Raw genomic sequence first — 23,309 nt, forward strand, 5'->3', positions numbered from 1 at the left:
ATAAAAAATGAAATAAGACTACCAACGATAACCTTATGACGCAAGTCTGTTTTAATAAAACTGAGTATCTGTACACAAGCGTGCCTCTATCGTTACGAATTTGTAAAATACTACTCACTTAGATTTTGATTGGGTCTGTGTTTAATTGGTATGCTGTGTCATACTCAAGAGGTATGAAAATGTGGCATTTCATAAATAAAGTTATGTATGCGAAGCCCAAAATTCGCTTGTCACCAGCGGAAAGATGCATTACCTGTTGTGCAGCATTTAAGTTTTTCACCATGAGCCGAAAGTATTTTCTTGAGATTTCCTTAGCGATATTTGATCTGACTGCTTGTAGCTCTTTCACAGAAGGGATAAAAACGCTACACTTAGTGAGACTAGAACTGCGAACCATTACATACGCTTTTTCACAGGTCAGCACGTTACCACAGAGCTGGCGAAGAAGAATGTATCTTAGATTACTTATACGAAATCATTATGGCTAGAACTCGTCAACCGCTACTGAAAAGACGAGATTAGTTGCGATTTCCACATGCAACTACTTTCCTGGGCTGAAAACCGTAAATTTATAATCTTTTGTTACACCTTAAGCGATAATAACTCAGATTATTCGATGGAAATGATAGGTAAAATCAATTAAACTTTGAGGCTTATTTCCGTGCACACCAGGAAGTAACTCGTCGATCACAGAGTTGCCAAACATACGTTGCCTTGTTGCCAAATCTCAGTTACAATACCAGTAGGATAACGGCGATCCGATGTGATCTCACAACGGGCTGGGAAGTGACCATAGCTGGTGTCTCCAAGTCGCAGCTGCTACGTCGTGGAATGCGTAATGCGTCTGATTCGCATTTCTGTAACTAGGTTTAGGGAAGGGAGCGTAGTTACTAATAATACTCAGAACTGACTGCAGTTCTCGTATGCGTTTTTATATTTCTTTCGTAAGTGTACTCAAAATTAAGAAACTCATTCACAGACGTGTTCGTGCCTCGCCGATATTCGAGCACAACAAACAAATAAAAATAAAAAAACAATGTGTATGTATGTGTGTGTGTGTGTGTGTGTGTGTGTGTGTGTGTGTGTGTGTGTGTGTGTGACAGAGAGAGAGAGAGAGAGAGAGAGAGAGAGAGAGAGAGAGAGAGAGAAGAATGGGAGAGAGAGTAAAAAATTGTAAAGAAATTGAATCATGGTATGTAAAGAAATCTTTCAGTAAAATGGCACGTTCCACATCATTACGAAGTATCGTATTCATGTTCTATGAAACAAGAATTAATCTAAAGTAATCTAATCTAATCATATTATATTGATAACTAGCCATGAAGAGTCATGAATTAGCGTAGTTTTTGCCAATACCAGTAACCAAATCTAAACTTGAAAATAAAAGACGACAATTTTTGTATTAAACCGGGACTTCTATCAAGACCCTTTCCTCCCTGTTACTTAACCATGAAAGATGTCTGATGTACCTATATTCTGAAGGTACAAAGTGCGCTTGCAATTAAATATGAAGTGCATGATGTGAAGTTCTGTGACGGGTTACGAACGGATTGTTAACTCAGTAAAATCAAATGTTTCGTATCGGTTTTTCTTAGCAGCTACTAGGTGCTTGAATCTAAAATACAAATGTTTGTGCCTAAGCGACAATCGAACTGCACACCTACCGTGCATCCACGAATACCGCTTAAGTATCAGTTGCTTACTCACCAATAGTAAGATGTGTGTGTGTTTGATCAGAAATAACGACACCTATTGCGATTGTTGGCAACACATGAAGAGACATTAAAAATGTACGTTAATTTTCACTAACAGGTCGGTGTTCACGTGATAGGGCTTGAAATGAAATTATGAATATTTTTGTACTGGATCAGGAGTCGGACCCACATACTTACCTTTGGAGGAGACCTAGAGAAGATTGCAGTCTTGAGAAAAGGAACGAAATGATTGAACTACACTGTTCCGAGAGATTCAGATCCTCGAAGGAGAAGATACGAATTCGAATCACAGTCCAGCAGGAAATTTTTCAACGTCTCTAGTTCAATCAAGTATAAGTAAAGTAAGATCCCTGTTCCTTTAAATGGCTATGGGTTCATGAAATAACATAAAATTTTCTAATGTAAGTAGGTTGACTGGCGACTGTATTTTTGTTAACCATGACTTCCGCTATGTCATTTCCCAACGTAAACCGGCTCTGCCCAGTTGATAATGAAGGAACGTGATGTTTAATGCGGATTCTGGATTATAACGTTTTTCTCTTGATGTTACCAGGGATAAAGTAATTCTGTTCGTGCCTCTTAAAAGTAAATGCCTGAACCCACGCATTGCACCTGTAATAGTTCGTTCCACCAGACCATTGTGGCCACATTTCCCAGCCCCAGGGGTGTGCTGTAACAGATGATGTATTTAGCCTACAAAATTAGTCACGGTGGAAAAAACACGAGTCTGTTAAATGGTTAAGGAGAAGCAAGCTTCTGTAGCGCAGATTATGCTAATGTCAGCAGGATGTAAAGAATCTTCTAGGCATCATAGGGTCGATGTGAAGCCATTTTGAAATTTTCACAAATTCAGCAAATTTCTTAGTTCGAGAAAATCCACTGGGGAGTGTGAAGTTACCGGATAATTCGATTATTACTGTTATTATTACTATCATTTTCTTCATACGGCTGCTGGAACACTGTATTTGAAGATCATTTGATGCCTTTTGGTCACTATAGAAGTAGTTTCTCAAGAACAGGTTCTTTCCCTGTCTACAGAATCTTTTTCATGTTAATATCAAACATCAGCAATTACTCGTAGTTTACATTAAATCTAAAGTAATTGATGAAGACTTTACTTGATAACACAAAGGCGCTGCCTTTCTTCATTTACTTGCGCCTAGAAATGGCTATCGAGTACTGCCAAACCAAAAGCCAAGAGATCTTACTGCCTTCCGATATACATCGCTGTCAGTTCTTCCATATGATTCGGTCGACATGACCTGTTTCAAGTTGTGTATGACAGACAATGTTTTAGATAATCAATTGTTTTCCTTTGCAATAAACGGAAAGATTTTCATTCTAAGCTATCCAAGTACAAAATTTTCGCAATATTAGTTCAAATTTAATATTCGCTTCTGTAATGTAGGAAAGTATTTCACAGTTGCAAAACTCTCATCCGACTCATTGACCTTACACTTAGTCGCTGACTAAAAATTCTAGCTCAGAGTGACACCAGATTAAGTAACCAAATGTAGTGAAGACTGTTTGCCAGTACTCTTTCTCACCGGAAAATACGCCATTCACTCATTGGGCTCCATAAGTACACCGTAACAGTACGTTTGCAATGCATACGGATTAGAATTTAGTGGTGCTCTCTCTTCCACTTCTGTATACAATATGCCTGACCTAAATGGGCCCTTTATCATTACAGGCCCTGGGCAGTGCAACATCATACTGACAACAGTAACGTGCTTATACTGACAACCTGACTTCGTTTTACCTTATTTTGTAATCATTTAAATAAAACAACATGACCTTCCAGTGGGAGACATTTCGTCCCTCTTTTACTTCTGTGAAATTTGTCAGTAAGCTTTTTGCCTTCCACCCAGTGAAATGCAGCAGAGTAGGCCAGTAAATGATTCACAAACCACGATTTCGTGCCGTTAAGACGATTTATTTAAAAGTCACAAGAGTGCACATAGGTGCAATCGACTTCGAGGTGCAAAGTGTGTGCTATTTACTTTTGTGACAGATGGGCATAAGTTATTTCCAAAGGATTTTTTATTGTACTGAAATAATCTTTTGTCACAAAGTAACAAGGTAAGTGTTTTATTCGTATATATTAGGTAGGAAACTGTAATCGTGATGGAAGATTATACACCTGAATGTTTGACACAACTGGCAGGAGAAAACGCTGCATATTAACCAAACCCCGAGCCTCCTCTCCATATCCTCCTATGACACGAGCACGGGATTCTCCCAGCATACCGCTACACAGCTGTTCCTAGCACAGCTGAGAACTGGCAACATCGTCACAAACATTAGGCAACATTGTGACAGTGCAGCCACTTCCACGTATGGTACTGAATTGACTCGCTAAATTCACTTGATATTGCCTTTCCATTTGAATGACTCGTGCTATATAATCCTCATGTAAACTAAGACACTGAGACAGAAAATTGAATTTTTTGCCTAAAGAAATACTATTCTTCAAATAAGTGACAACTTTTATTATCTTTCACGGTGCGTGTGAGAGTGGTGTACAGGTAGCAGTGTGTCCGTAGCCCCCTGGCACCGCCCGTGTCTCGGGTCAGAGCGGCTCAATCAGTCGTCAGTTCTAACCGTGGTAGGGCCAGAGTATGTAAGCTTTTTTTTGTTATTATTTAACGGAGCTGCAAATTTCCAGAAAAAAATTCTGTATCGAAATCGGAAGAAAACCTTCACGCATCAAATCCTCTTGGTAGCTCGACTCAGTAAGTTGTGTTAATGGTCATAGATCTTTGCTTTCTGACTGCGAAGCTCCTTCGCAATACCAGCGTCTCTGAAGAAATTCGAATCGACCATCAGCGACACGAATTTCAATATTGTTCTTCACTTAAGACTCACATGCCAGGGTGATAAGTATGAAGGAAATGAACCTCTTGATTACTATAGGGCCTCTAAGCTAAATTTCCACAGTAGCAATTAGGAACTCCCTGCCGACATTTTCTAACAGTGGCTCTAGCAACAAACTTTTTCTCTGGGTAGCTTCAAATATGGGCAATTTCGTCGCCTTAAATCCAATTGAATATTTTAAATATCACTTGCGAACAGCGTTCACTTCTCCATTAATTAAGGTATAGACCTCAAAACAAGTAATTTGCCTGAGTAGCTATAGAGAAGGTTCTGATAGGTGTTGACACAATCTTTTGCAATCAAAGAAAGAAATCAAACACATTACATTGCATTTCCTCTCTGTGCCTTGACTAACACATATGAATCCATGACAATAATAAATTATTTGAGGAACCTCCTGTGAAAGGAGAAAGAACAGAATGTGACGCTTTAATTATAGTGCGCTGGATCAGAAACAATGAAATTAATTCTGTGCCACATTGATGTATGGCATTCTAGTGTAATAAAATAATCATAAAATAAAAACGGTTTTGTGCCTCCTTTTCCATCAAGAGTGAAACACAAATCGTAGACAGATTTTATGGGTCACCACTCAACAACATTAACGTATTTTACATGGTCGAGAGTGCGGAGTGGAGCAGACGTTGTCGGGAGAAGGCGAGACAATGCAGTGCCTCAGCCCCCGCCGGTAGGCGGTAAACGGGTCCCAGAGAACTCAGACGCATGCAGTGTTCAGAGGCAGATGGCCGGCAAAGAAATCTTTCGCTAAAACATTCTTGGACCGAACTGTTATTAGCAGTGTGACAGAAAGCGAAATCTATTGTAGATTCGCTTGAACTACACTCATAGCTTCAGTACCGAAAGGGAAGGGGCGATAAAAACTTTGTCGACGTGTGCTTTTAGTTACCAGACGTCGTATTGGCTAGTCTCGCGTTTTACCTCAAGACTACAGTCGTAGTCAAGAATAAAGTACTAAGACTGAAGTCAAGACTTCCTCTGGGAAGTGCCGCAGTCTACAATGTTGCCAGATCGATCATACTGCCAGACATAGGATTCTGAGAGGAGCACGACTGTATTGTCCAGCTTACGTGAACGACTCGGCGGTCAATTTTTTTGCTCTAAGACTGTACTTACAACACATATTGCATGCTGAAGACCCAGAAGAAGTAAAAAACAAAAGTAGTTTATGAGAAGCAACGTTAACTACAGCGTTCGGAGTATTCATAGTGTTATATACGTGTGTGTAAACGCCTACCAATGCCCACTCAAGGAAGGCAAGGATACACAGTCCAGCTTCAATATTATAAATTCGCCTCAGTTTGCAGTTGCGGATGAACTAGGACTTAAGTTGATAATCATTTTGAATATTTTGCTGTACTGTACCCATTAGTGTTAAACTCGTTTTCAACCAGTGATTCCCACAGCTACAGGAACACTACTTGTAATACCTCTGTTGTGGTTGGCAGGAGAGCCAACACCGTGTTACTAGAGGAGGCCGAAAGGCACGCGTTTTAGCTCACGCAGGCTGGCGTGAGGTCTGGAACAGAACAAGGAAATTAGAATTTAGAAACAACGGACGTAGTTGGTGGAATACTTAACTTTAATCCATTAATGGTGAACGTCGCTCTTGACGGTACATGATTCAAAATATCAATAGTAACTGAATATGGCGCCTTGCTAGGTCGTAGCAAATGACGTAGCTGAAGGCTATGCTAAACTATCGTCTCGGCAAATGAGAGCGTATTTTGTCAGTGAGCCATCGCTAGTAAAGTCAGTTGTACAACTGGGGCGAGTGCCAGGGAGTCTCTCTAGACTAGACCTGCCGTGTGGCGGCGCTCGGTCTGCATCACTGATAGTGGCGACGCGCGGGTCCGATGTATACTACCGGACCGCAGCCGATTTAAAGGCTACCACCTAGCAAGTGTGGTGTCCGGCGGCGACACCACAACCCCACAGACAAAATACTTACGCAGTGCTATCAGACGAAAAGATCAGCCTGACACAAACTGTGGGAAGTCTGTTTTACAACCTTCGTACCTGGATAATGAGCTTCTTCCTATTTGAGATATCTGTGAACGTTGCTGCTTCAGACGATTTAAGACGAGACTAAATCGTTTCAGTTACGACAATGTTTAAAGAAATGGTCTTCATGGCACTAAATCGTGGTGTGTGAATCATTTACCGGCCTTACTGACAATGAAAGGTGGCTACACTGAGTCACAGCGCCAGAGATTGCGCCAAAGAGTATTATTCAGCCGCCTCCACTGGCAGTGCTTGTTCAGAAGTTGCTGTGGGCAGTAGTAGTTCTGAGGTAGCCGTAGTTAGAGTACTAGTTGTGAGCATGTCGTGTGCAGTTGTTCTGTTGGGCAAGACACCAGATGTTGGATTGGGGATGCTATAATGATCAGAGTGAATTTTTCGTCAATATATATGAAGGTAAAGAAAATTTTTTATTTCAAATGTCTTAAATAACAATGCCTCTTGGTCACAGGTTCAGTCAACAAAGCATCTGGCTCGTGTTCTTGTGTTAGACTGTAATTCTGGTTTCTATATGCAATTATACTATTTCTGTTTTTTTTTAATTACTTCAGTGTAAATGGTGTTTAAAGCATTTTGTCGCTTTGAGGAAGAACCGTGCCAGATGTGTACGTTGAATCACACTTCCACACACAGAACAGCTACACTTTGCTATGTTGTTTCGAAACTTTTATAGTTGCTGGGGACTTAATTAATAGTGTATATCAAATTTCCTTTCATTCTTTGTTGTTATTCTGTGCAGTCAAATTGCGGAGTAATACTAGTTAGGGCCAACCGGTTACGAGACTGCGTAGCCGGATAAACAAATACTAAAAATTAAAATTACTAGCATATTATTTAATTAATCCCACATGCAACTAATTTCACAGAAGTAAAAGAGGGACGAAATGTCTCCCACTGGAAGGTCATGTTGTTTTATTTAAATGATTACAAAATGAGGTAAAACGAAGTCAGTAAGGCAGTAAGATCTCTTGGCTTTTGGTTTGGCAGTACTCGATAGCCATTTCTAGGCGCAAGTAAATGAAGAAAGGCAGCGCGTTTTTGTTATCAAGTAACGTCTTCATCAATTACTTTAGATTTAATGTAAACTACGAGTAATTGCTGATGTTTGATATTAACATGAAAAGATTTCCGTACACAGGGAAAGAACCGTGTTGGGTTCGTATCTCTGTCACAGAACTTCACATCATGCACTTCATCTTTAAATGCATGCACACTTTTGTTACTTCAGAATAGAGGTATATCAGACATCTTTCGTGGTTAAGTAACAGGGACGAAATGGTCTTGACTGAAGTCCGGGTTTATTACAAAAATTGTCGTCTTTTATTTTCAAGTTTAGATTTGGTTGCTGGTATTGGCAAAAATTACGCTAATTCATGACTCTTACTGGCTAGTCCTCAATATGATATGATTAGATTAGATTACATTAGATTAATTCTTGTTTCATAGATCATGAATACGATACTTCGTAATGATGTGGAACGTGTCATTTTAATGAAAGATTTCTTTACATACCATGATTCAATTTCTTTACAATTTTTTACTCTCTCTCATTCTTTTTGATCTCTCTCTCTCTTTCTCACTCTCTCTCTCTCTCTCTCTCTCTCTCTCTCTCTCTCTCTCTCCCCGTCACACACACACACACACACACACACACACACACACACACACACACACACATACAAATACTCATTGTTTTTTTATTTTTATTTGTTTGTTGTGTTCGACTATCGGCGAGGAACGTACAAGTCTGTGAATGAGTTTCTTAGTTTTGAGTACACTTACGAAAGAAATATAAAAACAACTATGAGAGTTACTGATTTATGATTCTTAGTGGGCAGTTAGTTCTGAGTATTATTAGTAACTACGCTCCTGTCCCTAAACCTAGTTACAGAAATGCGAATCAGACGCATTACGTATTCCAGGCCGTAGAAGCCGCGACTTGGAGACACCAGCTATGGTCACTTCCCAGCCCGCTGTGAGATCACATCGGTTCGTCTTTATCCTACTGGTATTGTAACTGAGATTTGGCAACAAGGCAACGTATGTTTGGCAACTCTGCGATCGACGAGTTACTTCCTGGTGTGCACGGAAATAAGCCTCAAAGTTCACTTGATTTTACCTGTCATTTCCATCGAATAATCTGAGTTATTAGATTAGAAAAAAATGGTTCAAATGGCTCTGAGCACTATGGGAGTCAACTGCTATGGCCATCAGTCCCCTAGAACTTAGAACTACTTAAACCTAACTAACCTAAGGACATCACACACATCCACGTCCGAGGCAGGATTCGAACCTGCGACCGTAGCAGTCACACGGTTCCGGACTGCCAGCCTAGAACCGCGAGACCACCGCGGCCGGGTATTAGATTAGAGATTAGATTAGACTAGATTAATACTTGTTCCATAGATCATGAATACGACACTTCGTAATGATGTTGAACGTGTCAGGTTAATGAAAGATGTCTGTACAAGATATTACATTACACAAAATATTGCATGACACTAATGCTTAAGTTAGTTTTTTTTCCTCCCTTAATTTCTATCTAAAAATTCAGCCAATGAGTAGAAGGAGTTGTCATCTAGAAATTCTTTTAATTTATTTTTAAATGTTGGTTGACTATCTGTCAGGCTTTTGATGCTGTTTGGTAGATGACCGAAGACTTTTGTGGCAGCATAATTTACTCCCTTCTGTGCCAAAGTCAGATTTAACCCTGCATAGTGAAGATCATCCTTTCTCCTGGTGTAATAGCTATGCACACTGCTATTACTTTTGAACTGGGTAGGATTATTAACAACAAATTTCATAAGTGAATATATATACTGTGAGGTTACTGTGTGGATCCCTAGATCCTTAAATAGATGTCTGCAGGATGACCGTGGGTGGGCTCCAGCAATTATTCTGATTACACGTTTTTGAGCAATGAATACTTTTCTAATCAACGATGAATTACCCCAGAATATGATACCATACGAAAGCAGTGAATGAAAGTAGGTATAGTAAGCTAATTTACTGAGATTCGTATCATCAAAATTTGCAATAACCCTAATAGCATACGTAGCTGAACTCAGACGTTTCAGCAGACCATCAATGTGTTGCTTCCAGTTTAACCTCTCATCAATGGACACACCTAAAAAGTTTGAAAATTCTACCTTAGCTACAGGCTTCTGTTCAAAGTCTATATTTATTACTAGAGTTGTGCCATTTACTGTACTCAACTGTATATACTGTGTTTTATCAAAATTTAAGGAGAGTCTGTTTGCTGAGAACCACTTAATAATTTTGTGAATAACATCATTTACAATTACATCACTTAGTTTTTGGTTTTTGGATGTTATTACTATACTTGTATCATCAGCAAAAAGAACTAACTTTGCATCTTCATCAATATGAAATTGTAAGTCATTAATGAATATCAACAACAGTAAAGGACCTAAGACCAGACCCTGTGGGACCCCGTACTTGATAGCCCCCCAGATTGAGGAATCAGCTGTTGTATTAACATTACATGAACCATTTATTTCAACTTTCTGCATTGTTCCAGTTAAGTATGAATTAAACCATTTGTGCACAGCCCCTTCAAACCATAATGATTTAGCTTATCTAAAAGAAGTCCATGATTTACACAGTCAAAGGCCTTTGAGAGATCACAAAAAATACCAATGGGTGATGTCCGGTTATTCAGAGCATTTAATATTTGATCAGTGAAAGCGTATGTAGCATTTTCTGTTGAAAAGCCTTTCTGAAAAGCAGACTGACATACTGTTAGTACTTTATTTTTACAAATATGGGAGGCTACTCTTGAATACATTACTTTATCAAAAATTTTTGATAGAGCTGTCAGAAGAGAGATTGGGCGATAGTTGTTGACATCCGACGTATCCCCCTTTTTATGCAATGGTTTTTCAATGGCATATTTCAGTCTATCGGGGAAAACACCCTGCTCCAAAGAGCTATTGCATACGTGGCCGAGATTAGCTTGAGGTGTAACAAAAGATTGTAAATGTACTGTTTTCAGCCCAGGAAAGTCGTTGCAAGTGGAAATCGCAACTAATTTCGTCTTTTAAATAGCGGTTGACGAGTTCTAGCCACTAATAGTTTCGTATAAGGAAGCTAAGATACCTACTTCTTCGCCAGCAATGTGGTAACGTGCTGACCTGTTGAAAAGCATCTGTTATGGTTCGCAGTTCCAGTCTCACTGAGTACAGCGTTTTTTTCCTTCTGTGAAACAGCTACAAGCAGTCAGATCAAACATCGCTAAGGAAATCTCAAGAAAATACTTTCGGCTCACGGTGAAAAACTTACAATGCTGCACAACAGGTAACGCCTCTTTCCGCTGCTGGCAAGCAAATTTTGGGCTTCTAGGAATACGTAACGTTATTTATGAAATGACACATTTTCATATCTCTTGAGTATGTCACAGCATCTCAATTAAACACAGACCCAATCAAAATCTAAGTGAGTAGTATTTTACCAATTCGTAAGGATAGAGGCACGCTCGTGTACAGATACTCAGTTTTATTAAAAGAGACTTGCGTCGTAAGGTTATCGTGGGTAGTCTTATTTCGTTTTTTATAATTCAGTTCACAATTTTCGTAAGGTTTCCTTTTGATATTGTTAAAACAATAGTAAACATGAGAGAGAAATTAATCATCAACGATATATGCGAATTCTCTGATGTTATCTATAACTGTCTGAAAATGCACATGCAGTTTATTGATTACATGCATGTAGAAAACTTGTTCTGAGTTAAAGCTCTCAAACAAGGGTTGAAGAAGAATGAAATGCCTCTACCAGACGACATCTAATGCAGAAAATACTTCTCCGAAGTATTTTGGCACGATGCGCTCTACCCATACATAATACAAAAGTTTCGAGATGCATCTACTGTCTGGCTGTCTGTTAAACCTGAAACGAACAAAATGTCGCAGAAGTTAGTCCTTTTTCCACATACGACTATTTTGGGTTGAGACGTGAAGGGAATTATGTTACAAGTTCCATTAGATTGATAACTTAAGCAGACAGCAGAATTGCGTTTAAAAAAACATAACAGTGAATGTATAGGAACTCGCTACTACCTGACACGTAGCTATAACAGTTCCAGATGTGAACAACAATTCCTCCAGAACTTGTGCATTCCACAGCGCTGTGGGATAATGCATATGGCCAGGTCAATACGTATGAGAGACAAACAGTTGTACCTTTTCTTCTGCACCTCACGACGTTTTCAATAAACAGATAGCGCAATAGAGTAGCTCAACTGGAAAGGAACACTTCCTATTAAATTTCTGCATCCTACAATCTTAACAGTTCTGTGTTGGTGGCAGTTAGGTAATTTTATTTTGGTGATTACAAAATAAAGATGAATGTATGCACTGGGTACCCAAGGCAGCTAGTTCATGGTGATTCGGTCAACCTAGTAAATGAATTTACTGAACATGCTGCAAATTGATACAGGGAGCCTGTGTTTCAGAATTCTCAGCCAGTGTGGCAAAACGGCGTTATCATAGAAAAATGAGCCAGTGTGAAGTGGATTTGGTGGTTTGTTGGGTTCATATATCTACGGTCTGTGGTCGATTCCAATTCGGTCAGTGATTTTAGATAGGGAGAGAGAGATTCCATTCTCTTCTGGCTACACCAAGTGAACTAGATATAATGGCATTGTGGTCTGAAATTCACATTAAAAATGATAGTCCTTCTCTACCAAGCAGACGTTAGGTTGAGCCACAATAAAGTCTGGAGTGGCAACATGTAGAAACTCTATCACCAGTAACCTTTCTTATACTAGTTATTTATTTCAACTGACGAAACAAACGCTATGTAGGCTCACAGGACACTTATTCCATCTTTTATCTGAGCTTCTGTATGTCGATAAAATTGATTCAGAACTGGGAATGAAACTCAGACCGCCCTTAACGCGGAATTTGTTCCTTTCGTGACAACACAGCTCGCCTACAATTTGATGTTTGTTCAAAAGTACAGATTCCTCAATATCTCCACATATTGCGCGTGAACGGGATCGAATCCTGGCCCGGCACTAAAGATTTCATTATGTACTGTCAAGCCCTACCATGAGAACACCTATCTGCTGGCGGATAATAATTTCGATATTTAATGTATTTTCATTCGTTGTCAACAGTAACGATATTTGACGTTTGTGACTCCCAGTGAGACACTGAACTATTTGCGAGATCACTGTAAGTTCAAGATTTTATTCCGAGCTGCTGGTGGAGAAAAATTCGGTAGCTGACGTCTCTTTGTGTGTAGTCAACAACGATATGCGTGGATCTCTAGAATAAAACAGCGATAGGTGCCGGGAAGGAAAAAATTAATGTTTCGTCTCGTCATTTCAGTTAAAACACCTAGCTACTGCCGCGAAAATGCGGTATGTCACAGTTGATTGTGCTTTGATATGTCTTATTAATTTCTGGGTTCGTAAACCTGTGCAACACAAAGCTTTACCTCACGGCATTTCAAATAAGGTACTCGTTAAGAAGCAATATTTAACATCTCTCGTAGTTTGTTAACAGTGACAGTAGGTGCTGGGTAGAATTCGCGTCCGTTAAAAATGTTTGCGTTATATAATTTAAAGTTGGTATTTGCTAATTCACACTGTCTAAAATCGAGGCATATCACTCTCTGTATGCCTAATCAGGAATGGCTGTTAGTTTCCCTAGTCACGAGATCTTTGCTTGGTCTACATGACCTGCGTTTGAATCCACATGCAGAACGAGACGGTTCGTCGTGTCATTTGAAGTTCATACATTTTTTCACCTAGCTTTGTGGTGTCACCGCCAGACACCACACTTGCTAGGTGGTAGCCTTCAAATCGGCCGCGGTCCGGTAGTATACGTCGGTCACTCGTGTCGCCACTACCAGTGATTGCAGGCCGAGCGCCGCCACACGGCAGCTCTAGAGTGACTTCCAGCACTCGCCCAGTTGTACAGCCGACTTCGCTAGCGATGGCTCACTGACAAAATACTCTCTCATTTGCCGAGACGGTAGTTAGCATAGCCTTCAGCTACGTCAGTTGCTACGACCTAGCCAGGCGCCGTATTCAGTTACTATTGATATTGCGAATCATATACAGTCAAGAGCGACGTTCATCATGAACGGATTAAAGTTAATTATTCCACCAGCTACATCCGTTGTTTCTAAATTCTAATTTCCTTGTCCTGTTCCAGACCTCACGCCAGCCTGCGTGAGCTAAAACGCGTGCCTTTCGGCCTCCTCTAGTGACACGGTGTTGGCTCTCCTGCCAACCACAACATTGGTGACGAAGCAAAACCGCGTTCTTATCGATATTGCCCTGATTTACTTGCGTAATGACTTCGCCACAATCTCCAGATGTACTGTCCGAATTTTATCGCTTACAGAATCAGCAGACGCAGGCCTTACTGGATGCCCTTGGACAGCTCGTCCAGGGTCAACCTGCAATGCAAAACGATGCGGCAGCCGCCGCTCCACCGCTAACGCAGCCACAACACGCTCTTCCACCACTTTTCGACCTTTTGATGCTGCACTGGAAAGCTGGACAGAGTGGTCACGCCAATTTGGATTCCATCTCGCCGCCTACAGAATTGAAGGTAACGAGCTACAGCCCTTTCTCCTTTCATTCGTCGGGGTACAAACGTACTGTGTGATAGTCAAATTATTTCCCCGACGCGACGAAGCAACTCTGTCCTACGAAGAAATTTTGTCTGCATTAGATGCATATTTCAAGGTATCAGTCAATGTAGTTGCCAAACTGTAAACCTTCTATCGTACAAAACGTACGGCAGTTCAGACTAATCGGGAGTGGGTTGCAACCTTGCAAGGCCTTAGTAGGGATTGTGCTTTTGAGTGTCAATGCGAACTCTCTTATTCGGATACTATGGTACGTGATGCAATTGCACAGAACGTTTCTGATGTTCGTATAAGGCAACAGATTTTGAAACTAGTAAATCCCCCCCTTCAACAAGTGATGGACATATTGGATCGGCAAGACACACTTGACTTTGCTCAGGAATCATTTGAAACTTCGCCAGCAGTGTGTCAGGTTACCCGGCCCGCCGGGCGAGCTGCACGGAGCAGTAAACAGCCCTCGCGCCCGGCCGCGCCATGCCGCCAGGCTCTCAGCCACGTGTGCCGCACAGGCAAGCAAATGCAGTAATCAAATCATGCCCGCGGTGTGCTACTAAACATTCGCGTGAAAATTGCCCGTCACGCCAAGCTATTTGCTTTTATTGTAATAAAAAGGGCATGTTCAGAGTGTTTGCCAGAAAAAGCTCATATCGGAAGCTCAAAACCGTTCCAGGCCCTTTGCTTCGCGCCGGAATCGGAATCGAACCAAGGATACTCAGGCTCGCGAAACTTCGCCCATGGAAGTGCATGCAGTTCATTCCATGCCGCGCAGTGCGACTCTCTCTAACAGTTACTGTGTTCGTCCCAAAAATTGTATGCGTCGACATCGCCGGAACTCTCGTCAAGTCGCAAGTGATTTTGTACCAGTGTCAGTTCACGTTGCACGAGACAGTCGCTCTTGTCGTTAGCAGGACAATAAACTTTTTGTAGACTTGGACATTAACGGCAAAGTGATACCATTCCAGCTCGATACAGGACCTGCAGTTTCACTGATCCATCAAGACACTTACAAACTGCTGGGCACACCTCCGTTGCGTGCCGCAAATGTTAAGTTAACTAGCTATTCAGGTCAAGATGTCCCTGTGTTAGGACTGTGCGGCCTTCTTGCAACATACAAAGGACAAACAAAACTTGTGTCATTTTTCGTCCTCGTTCTTCTTCTACAGTGAACTTGTTTGATTTCGATTTATTTCAGTTGTTTAACTTGTCTGTAGAAAATCAGGTCCTCTCAGTGAACCAGACTGTGCCCTCAGACAGTGTTTCTCGTCTATGTGAAGAATTTGCAGACATTTTTGCACCAGGCCTCGGTTGCACTAAGAACTATAAAGCACATTTGGAACTGAAAGAAAACGCGCAACCGAAATTTTTCAGAGCGCACAATGTTCCCCACGCATTGCGTGATAAGATCGCAAAAACATTACACGATTTAGAATCACAAGGTGTAATTGAACGTGTGCAAGCTTCTCTCTGGGCATCACCCTTAGTAATTTTGCCAAAACCTTCCGGAAAATTGAGACTTTGTGTGGACTTCAAGGCAACAGTGAATCCACAACTAGTGACTGCAACTTTTCCTTTATCCCGCCCGGAAGATCTTTTTGACACCCTGTGTCCGGGTAAATATTTTTCGAAGTTGGATCTCGCAGTTGCGTAATTGCAAATACCGGTGGACGAAGAATCCCAGCGCGTTTTGGTTGTTAACACGCATCTTGGTTTATATCGATTCAAACGACTACCATTCGGGTGTGCATCCGCCCCTGCATTGTTTCAGCAATATCTACAAATTGTTTGTGCGCCGGTCCCTACTGCAGCAAATTATCTGGACGATATTGTGATCTCCGGAAAGACGGAAGAAGAACATTTGGCCAATCTCAGAACATTATTTCAGGTCTTGCGACAAAATGGTCTTCACTTGCGGAAGGACAAATGTGTGTTTTTTGCTCGTGACTTGCCATACTTGGGACATGTACTCATTGCCCAAGGCATACATCCCAGTCCAACGCACCTCCGTGCCATACAAGACTTGCCATCGCCGCAGAATTTGAAGCAGCTACAGAGTGTGCTGGGAAAAATCAAGTATTATCATAAATATGTGCCGCATGCCTCTTCAATTTCAGCTCCGCTTCTTCGCTTACGTCGCAAGGGTGTTCCGTTCGTCTGGACGACGGAATGCGAACGCGCCTTTCGCCAGTTGAAATCTGCGTTGCTTTCCAATACATGCCTTACGCCATTCGATCCCCAGAAGCCCCTTTTGTTGATGGTGGATGCATCGGATTTCGGGATCGCTGTTGTGCTTGCGCACAAAGATGGATCGCAGGATCGCCCTGTTGCCTTTGCGTCCAAATTGCTCTCGTCTGCTCAAAGATTATTCACAAATCGAAAAAGAAGCCTTGGTTCTAGTATTTAGTGGTACAAAGCTTTATGATTTCTTGTATGGTCGTCCCTTTACCATAATCACAGACCACAAACCTTTCACATCGCTTTTTGATCCGACCAAGCCTGTACCTCCACGTACAGCGCAAAAATTCATTCGCTGGTCTATTTTCCTCTCGCAGTACCGCTACGATATCTTGTATCGGTCCACTGCTAAGCACGGAAACGCCGATGCGTTGTCCCGCTTGCCTTTGGCTGAGGATAGGGCATTCGATTCCTCCGAACTTGCTTGCATGTTCATTGATGCGGAAACCGATGAAATGGTCGAATCGTTTCCGATTGATTTTCGTCGTGTAGCTACAGCCACAGCTGCCGACCCTGTCCTTGCTCCCGTTCTGCGTTTTGTTGCTACGCAATGGCCCTTGTTAAAGTCACTGATCGGGGACCTGTTGGTTCGCCGACTTTTTGCTCACAAAGAGAGACTTTTTGTACGACGTGGTGTTTTGCTGTTGCGTTCTGATAATGATCAGTCCAGGGTCGTGGTACCACGTTCGTTACAGTCCTCTGTCTTACAGCTTCTCCACCAAGGACATTGGGGTATAGTGAGAACGAAACAACTTGCTCGTTGGCACCGTACTTGGTTCGGAATCGATGCCGCGATTACGAATATGTGCTCTTCTTGCATGGTGTGTGCCCAACAACAATCAGCACCACCGTGGAAATTCTTTGTATGGCCAAAAGCCACTTCGCCTTGGCAACGCTTACACATCGATTTTGCTGGTCCATTCTGGAATGCTCGATGGTTGGTTGTGGTAGATTCATTCAGTAATTTTCCTTTTGTTGTTCGGATGTCTTCCACGACGTCATCTGCCACCATACAAGCGTTATCCGCTATCTTTTGCATTGAAGGTCTTCCACAGACCTTTCCGACAATGGCCCACAATTCATGTCCGCAGAATTTCAGTCATTCTGCAAGGCCAATGGTATTCAACATCTGACGTCCGCGCCGTTTTCGCCACAGTCAAACTGTGCCGCTGAACGATTGGTCAGGACTTTCAAGTCACGGATGTTGAAGTTGAAAGAGTCGCATTCTCAGGTGGGCGCGTTATTGCTCTTTTTGTCCTCGTATCGCTCTCAGCCCCGAGATGGTCGCTCGCCGGCTGCGTTGCTCCACAGTAACTCTCATCGAACCTTGATGTCTTTGCTACATCCGCCGCATCAGGTTCATGTGCAGCGGCAGACACCTGCTTTTGCTCCAGGCGACGTTGTCTACTATCGCCACTATCGAGGTTCACGGCGTTGGCTCGAAGGGCGCATTCTTCGCTGCCTCGAACGTGCTATGTATCTGGTTTTGGGGGCCTCTGGTGCGGTGCGTCGGCATCTCAACCAGCTGCGCCTCTGTGGTCGCACGGGATCTGCCGCTGGCCGTCTGCTTTCAGCGACGGTGCCGTCCGGTCAGCGCCCCGGGGACCCATCTACTGGCTCGCCTCAGCCCCAGGTGTTACCGACGCTCCCTTCCATTTTGGCCCATGACGACGCGCCGCCTCTGCCGCCGCCGCCGCCGCCGCCTGTTCTCCCGCAGGCGACGCCCGCAGTGGACGCGTCGCTGCAACCGCCGGGCGCCTGCCTGGGTCACGCGCCGCCGATCGCTTCCCGTGACCAGTTGTCCTCCGACATGGAACTCTTGCCCGCTCTGGACTATAAGTCGTCTTCGCCCGTCGGATGCCCCGGCCCGATGGAGGTCGACCCTTCGGCCCCTCCTGTCTCTCTACGGGCGCATACACTGCATGTTGGCGTGCACCCTGGAGCAGGTTTTCAGGCGTTTCCTAGCTCTCCGCGGTCCGAATGGCAGGGTGCGAAGGCACAGCCTCGCCTGTTGTTAGGCTCCCCACCTCGTCGCATACGTCAACATGGGGTCCTCCCCACGGCGGGCGGAAGCCTTATGCCACAACCGTACGTCGATTTGCGGGGGAGGAATGTGGTGTCACCGGCAGACACCACACTTGCTAGGTGATAGCCTTCAAATCGGCCGCGGTCCGGTAGTATACGTTGGACCCGCGTGTCGCCACTATCAGTGATTGCAGACCGAGCGCCGCCACACGGCAGGTTTAGAGAGACTTCCTTGCACTCGCCCCAGTTGTACAGCCGACTTTGCTAGCGATGGTTCACTGACTTCTACGTTCTCATTTGCCGAGGCGATAGTTAGCATAGCCTTCAGCTACGTCATTTGCTACGACCTAGCAAGGCGCCATATTCAGATACTATTGATATTGTGAATCATGTACCATCAAGAGCGACGTTCATCATTAATGGATTAAAGTTAAGTATTCCACCAGCTACGTCCGTTGTTTCTAAATTCTAATTCCCTTGTCATGTTCCATACATCACGCCAGCCTGCGTGAGCTAAAACGCGTGCCTTTCGGCTTCCTCTAGTAACACGGTGTTGGCTCTCCAACCAACCACAACAAGCTGCTCGTGAATAACTTAAATTATTAATGTCATTTTGTGTTGAATAATAAGTACGGTATGTTACTTTGAAGAGGAAATCATGAATACGATGAACTTAGTACATGCATTACCTATCTGACGTAATAATGAGAGTGGTAACATTTCACGTATGTCATTTATTGTAATACATGTGAGCTTACAAGCCTTAAGGACAGTCTTATCTGTGATAAGGTGTTCCCTGATATTTGTGGTATCGTAATATTACTTAACATCTTGAGTTATTGCGATAGAGAGCAGTGTTTTCTAGTGGTGACTTGTTGGGATCATTTTCAACAGTCAAACGACTGTACCAAGGAGCGTTTAGAGTACGTGCTAGACAGCAGCGTTATGTGGGTTGCATGCGAATCAGGCGAAACGCAATTCAGGTCGTTCGGATACTTTTGAGCACGACTGTACATCAAATGTACGGATTTTGGTCCCGTTCGGATAATTCCTTCGTAGTGTGTCACTTTTTTTCTGGGAGTATATATCAAATGCGAATGAACTGAAACAGTCTTTCTCACAAATTTCAGTGTGAACACTGCTCGTCAAACACCAAGTTGCGAGGTGAGTTATTGCCAAACCTTGATGAATTGTTTTAACAACTGTTTAAATCCTGTTTCTTAAGGTGGGTAGATGAGCTAGTTGCGGAGGTACATATACATGTTGTTTTGTGAACCCCAAATTTAAAAATAGCATGGCATCAGATAGGGTGAATGTGGACATCATGCGAAGCAAGCTTTGACGTCTTGACCTTTGCGGCCAGTCCATTGGTTGCGTACAACCAATTGTGTACCTAGTTGTGCCAGTGAGGCGGTGGACCATCTTGCTGCCAAACAAAGTTCTGTGGTTGTCGTTTTGCAATTGAAGAATGAAATGGTTCAAATGGCTCTGAGCACTATGGGACTTAACATATGACGTCATCAGTCCCCTAGAACTTAGAACTACTTAAACCTAACTAACCTACGAAGATCACACACATCCATGCCCGAGGCAGGATTCGAACCTGCGACCGTAGCGGTCGATCGGTTCCAGACTGAAGCGTCTAGAACCGCTTGGCCACTCCGGCCTTCTAATTGAAGAATGAGCCATAGATCTAGCGCATTGTGGTAAGAAACACCCATTACAGTAGCTACACCGATAAGGAAAGGTGCGGAAACTTTCCGCCGGGATATGGCACAAAGAATATTCAGTTTATCGGAGTCTCATTGCAACTGTACCATCTCGTGGGGATTTTCTGACTCCTGGATGAGTACATCATGTGTTTTCATATTTGGTGAAGTGTCGATTCATCACTGAAGACGACACATTCCAGAAAAATCTTCATTGTCATCCAGCAACATTTCATTTGTAGAGCTGGCATGTAAACCGTAATTTGTAGGGTATAGAGCTCGTAAGAATTGCAGGTGATAAGGACGGAGTCGTATGTGCCTCCTCAAAAGTCTCCGCACGGAGTCACTGGAGCTCCCAATTCACGACTAGCCTTCGGAACTGGTTTCTTGGGGCTGCGCGTGAGAGACACTCACTCTACCTTCCCGTTCTTCAGTCACCCTCGGTGGTTCCATACTCTTGCCTTTGCGCACTCTGAGATGCACACTGTCTGAGCTGCTCTTTTATTGGCTTATTATTTATAATTGTAAGCTGAATGTAATAAATTCTGAAAACCCTTAAAACCCGTATTTTCATTTTGAACCACTTTGTGTATCGGAAGTAATGAGGATAACAACACTGGTACTTTCAGGACATTTGTTTCGAATGCAAGACAGTAAATTAACCAAAAAAGATCTTCACATATTTGTAGGAAAAGAATACAATAACAAGTTGGATCCATGAAATAAAAAAGGGTACAGGCAGAACACAGGAAGAACGTACATACAGGAACAATTAGTACAACAGTTGTAAATTGTCGTAGCTGTTTTGGGAAAGTACCAGAGCTCCCAGCGCTAATAGAAAGCACTGATGCTCAAATCGTTAAAGGCATGTTGTGGGGAAGGCTAACCAAAGACTACGTTTTATTGGCAGGACACTTAGAAAATGCAATAGACCTACTAAACAGACTGCCTACACCACACTTGAGCGTCCTCTTTTAGAACACTGCTGCGCGGTGTGGAATTCTTACCAGATAGTACTGTCAGAGTAGATCGAAAAAGTTCAAAGAAAGGCAGCACGTTTTGTATTATCGCGAAATATTGGAGAGAGTGTCACAGAAATGATACAGGATTTTGGCTGTAAATCATTAAAAGAAAGGCGTTTTTCATTGCTACGGAATCTTCTTACGAAATTCCAATTACCCACTTTCTCCTCCGAATGCGAAAATATTTTGTTGACACTGATCTTCATTTGGAGGAACGATCACCAAGATAAAAAAAGGGAAGTCAGAGCTCGTACGGAAAGATATAGGTGTTCATTATTTCCGCGCGGTATACAAGGTTGGAATAATAGAGAATTGCGAGGGTGGCTCGATGAACCCTCTGCCAGGCACTTAAAGGTGATTTTCATAGTATCCATATAGATACTGAAAAAGGATCGAGCGAGGTAGCGCAATGGTTAAAACACTGGACTCGCATTCGGGAGGATGGCTGTTCAAACCTCCGTCCGGCCATCCAGGTTTAGGTTTCCCGTCATTTCTCCAAATCGTTTAAGGTAAATGCCCTGAGAAAGGGCACTTCCGATTTCCTTCCCGATCCTTCCCTAGTTCGAGTTCCTGCTCCATTTCTAATGACCTCGCTGTCGACGGAACCTTAAATACTAACTTCCGTCAAAAAAAGTATAGCAAAAACCTATTGAACATGGATGGATTGCAAGATAGAAAAATGAAAAAAATGGTACTAAATGGTCAGAATTCAGGGACAAAAATACATAGTGAAAATATGGAAAGTACTGTAGTATAGTTAAGGGAACAACGAATAAGGAGTTGAAATTGCCTCGTGGTTCTTTCTTGGCCAACCAGCGAAAATAATAATAATTTTACTAAACGAAAGCGTTGTTGTCGTTGTTGTGGTCTTCAGCCCAAAGACTGGTTTGATGCAGCTCTCCATGCTGATCTATCCTGTGCAAGCCCCTTCATACCCGAGTAGCTACTGTGACCTACATCCTTCTGAACCTGTTTCTGTATTCATCTCTTGGCCACTCTTTAAGATATTTACCCCTCACGCTTCCCTCCAGTACTAAATTGGTGATCCCTTGATGCCTCAGAAAGTTTCCTACCAACCGTTTCCTTTTTCTAGTCAAGTTGTGTCACAAATTTCTCTTCTCCTCAATTCCATTCAGTACTTCCTCATTAGTTACATAATCTTGAGCATTCTTCTGTAGCACCACATTTCAAAAGCTTCTACTTTCTTCTCGTCTACACTGTTTCAAATGTTCACATGTTTGTGAATACCTAAGGGACCAAACTGCTGAGGTCATCGGCCCCGAGACTTACACACTACTTAAACACACTCACCCATGCCCGAGGGAGGACTCGAACCTCCGGCGGGACACGCCGCGCAGTCCGTGACACGGTTCCACAAACCGCACGGCCACTCCACGCGGCCTACACTATCGCAGATGTTTCACTTCCACAGATGGCTACACTCCGTACAAATACATTCAGAAAAGACTGCCTGACACTTAAACCTACACACGATATTAACAAATTTCTGTTCTTCAGAAACCATTTTCTTGCCATCGCCAGTCTACATTTTGTATCCTTTCTACTTCGACCATCAATCAGTTATTTTGCTGCCCAAATAGCAAAGCTCATTTACTACTTCAAGTGTCTCATTTGCTAATGGAATTCTCTCAGCATCGCCTTGAGCTGGTACGTTTCTAGCGCCAGTTTCCATCGATCGTCATTTTTATCTTTGAGTCGACTTCTGTGCTTATTTGTCTTCAGTTCATCTTTGGCCGGCCGAAGTGGCCGTGCGGTTCTAGGCGCTGCAGTCTGGAACCGCGAGACCGCTACGGTCGCAGGTTCGAATCCTGCCTCGGGCATGGATGTGTATAATGTCCTTAGGCTAGTTAGGTTTAAGTAGTTCTAAGTCTAGTGGACTGATGACGTCAGATGTTTAGTGCTCAGAGCCATTTGAACCATTTTTGAAGTTCATCTCTGGCGGCGCGGATTTAACGGCAGCACGTGTGTCTGTGTTGGCGAGGTGTGTCGGGATCGGCCATGAGCGAGAGTCACGTGGGACTGTCTATGCACGTAGGCAGGACGGC

This window comes from Schistocerca gregaria, chromosome 5 (assembly GCF_023897955.1).
Source record: "Schistocerca gregaria isolate iqSchGreg1 chromosome 5, iqSchGreg1.2, whole genome shotgun sequence".
Lineage (NCBI taxonomy): Eukaryota > Metazoa > Arthropoda > Insecta > Orthoptera > Acrididae > Schistocerca > Schistocerca gregaria.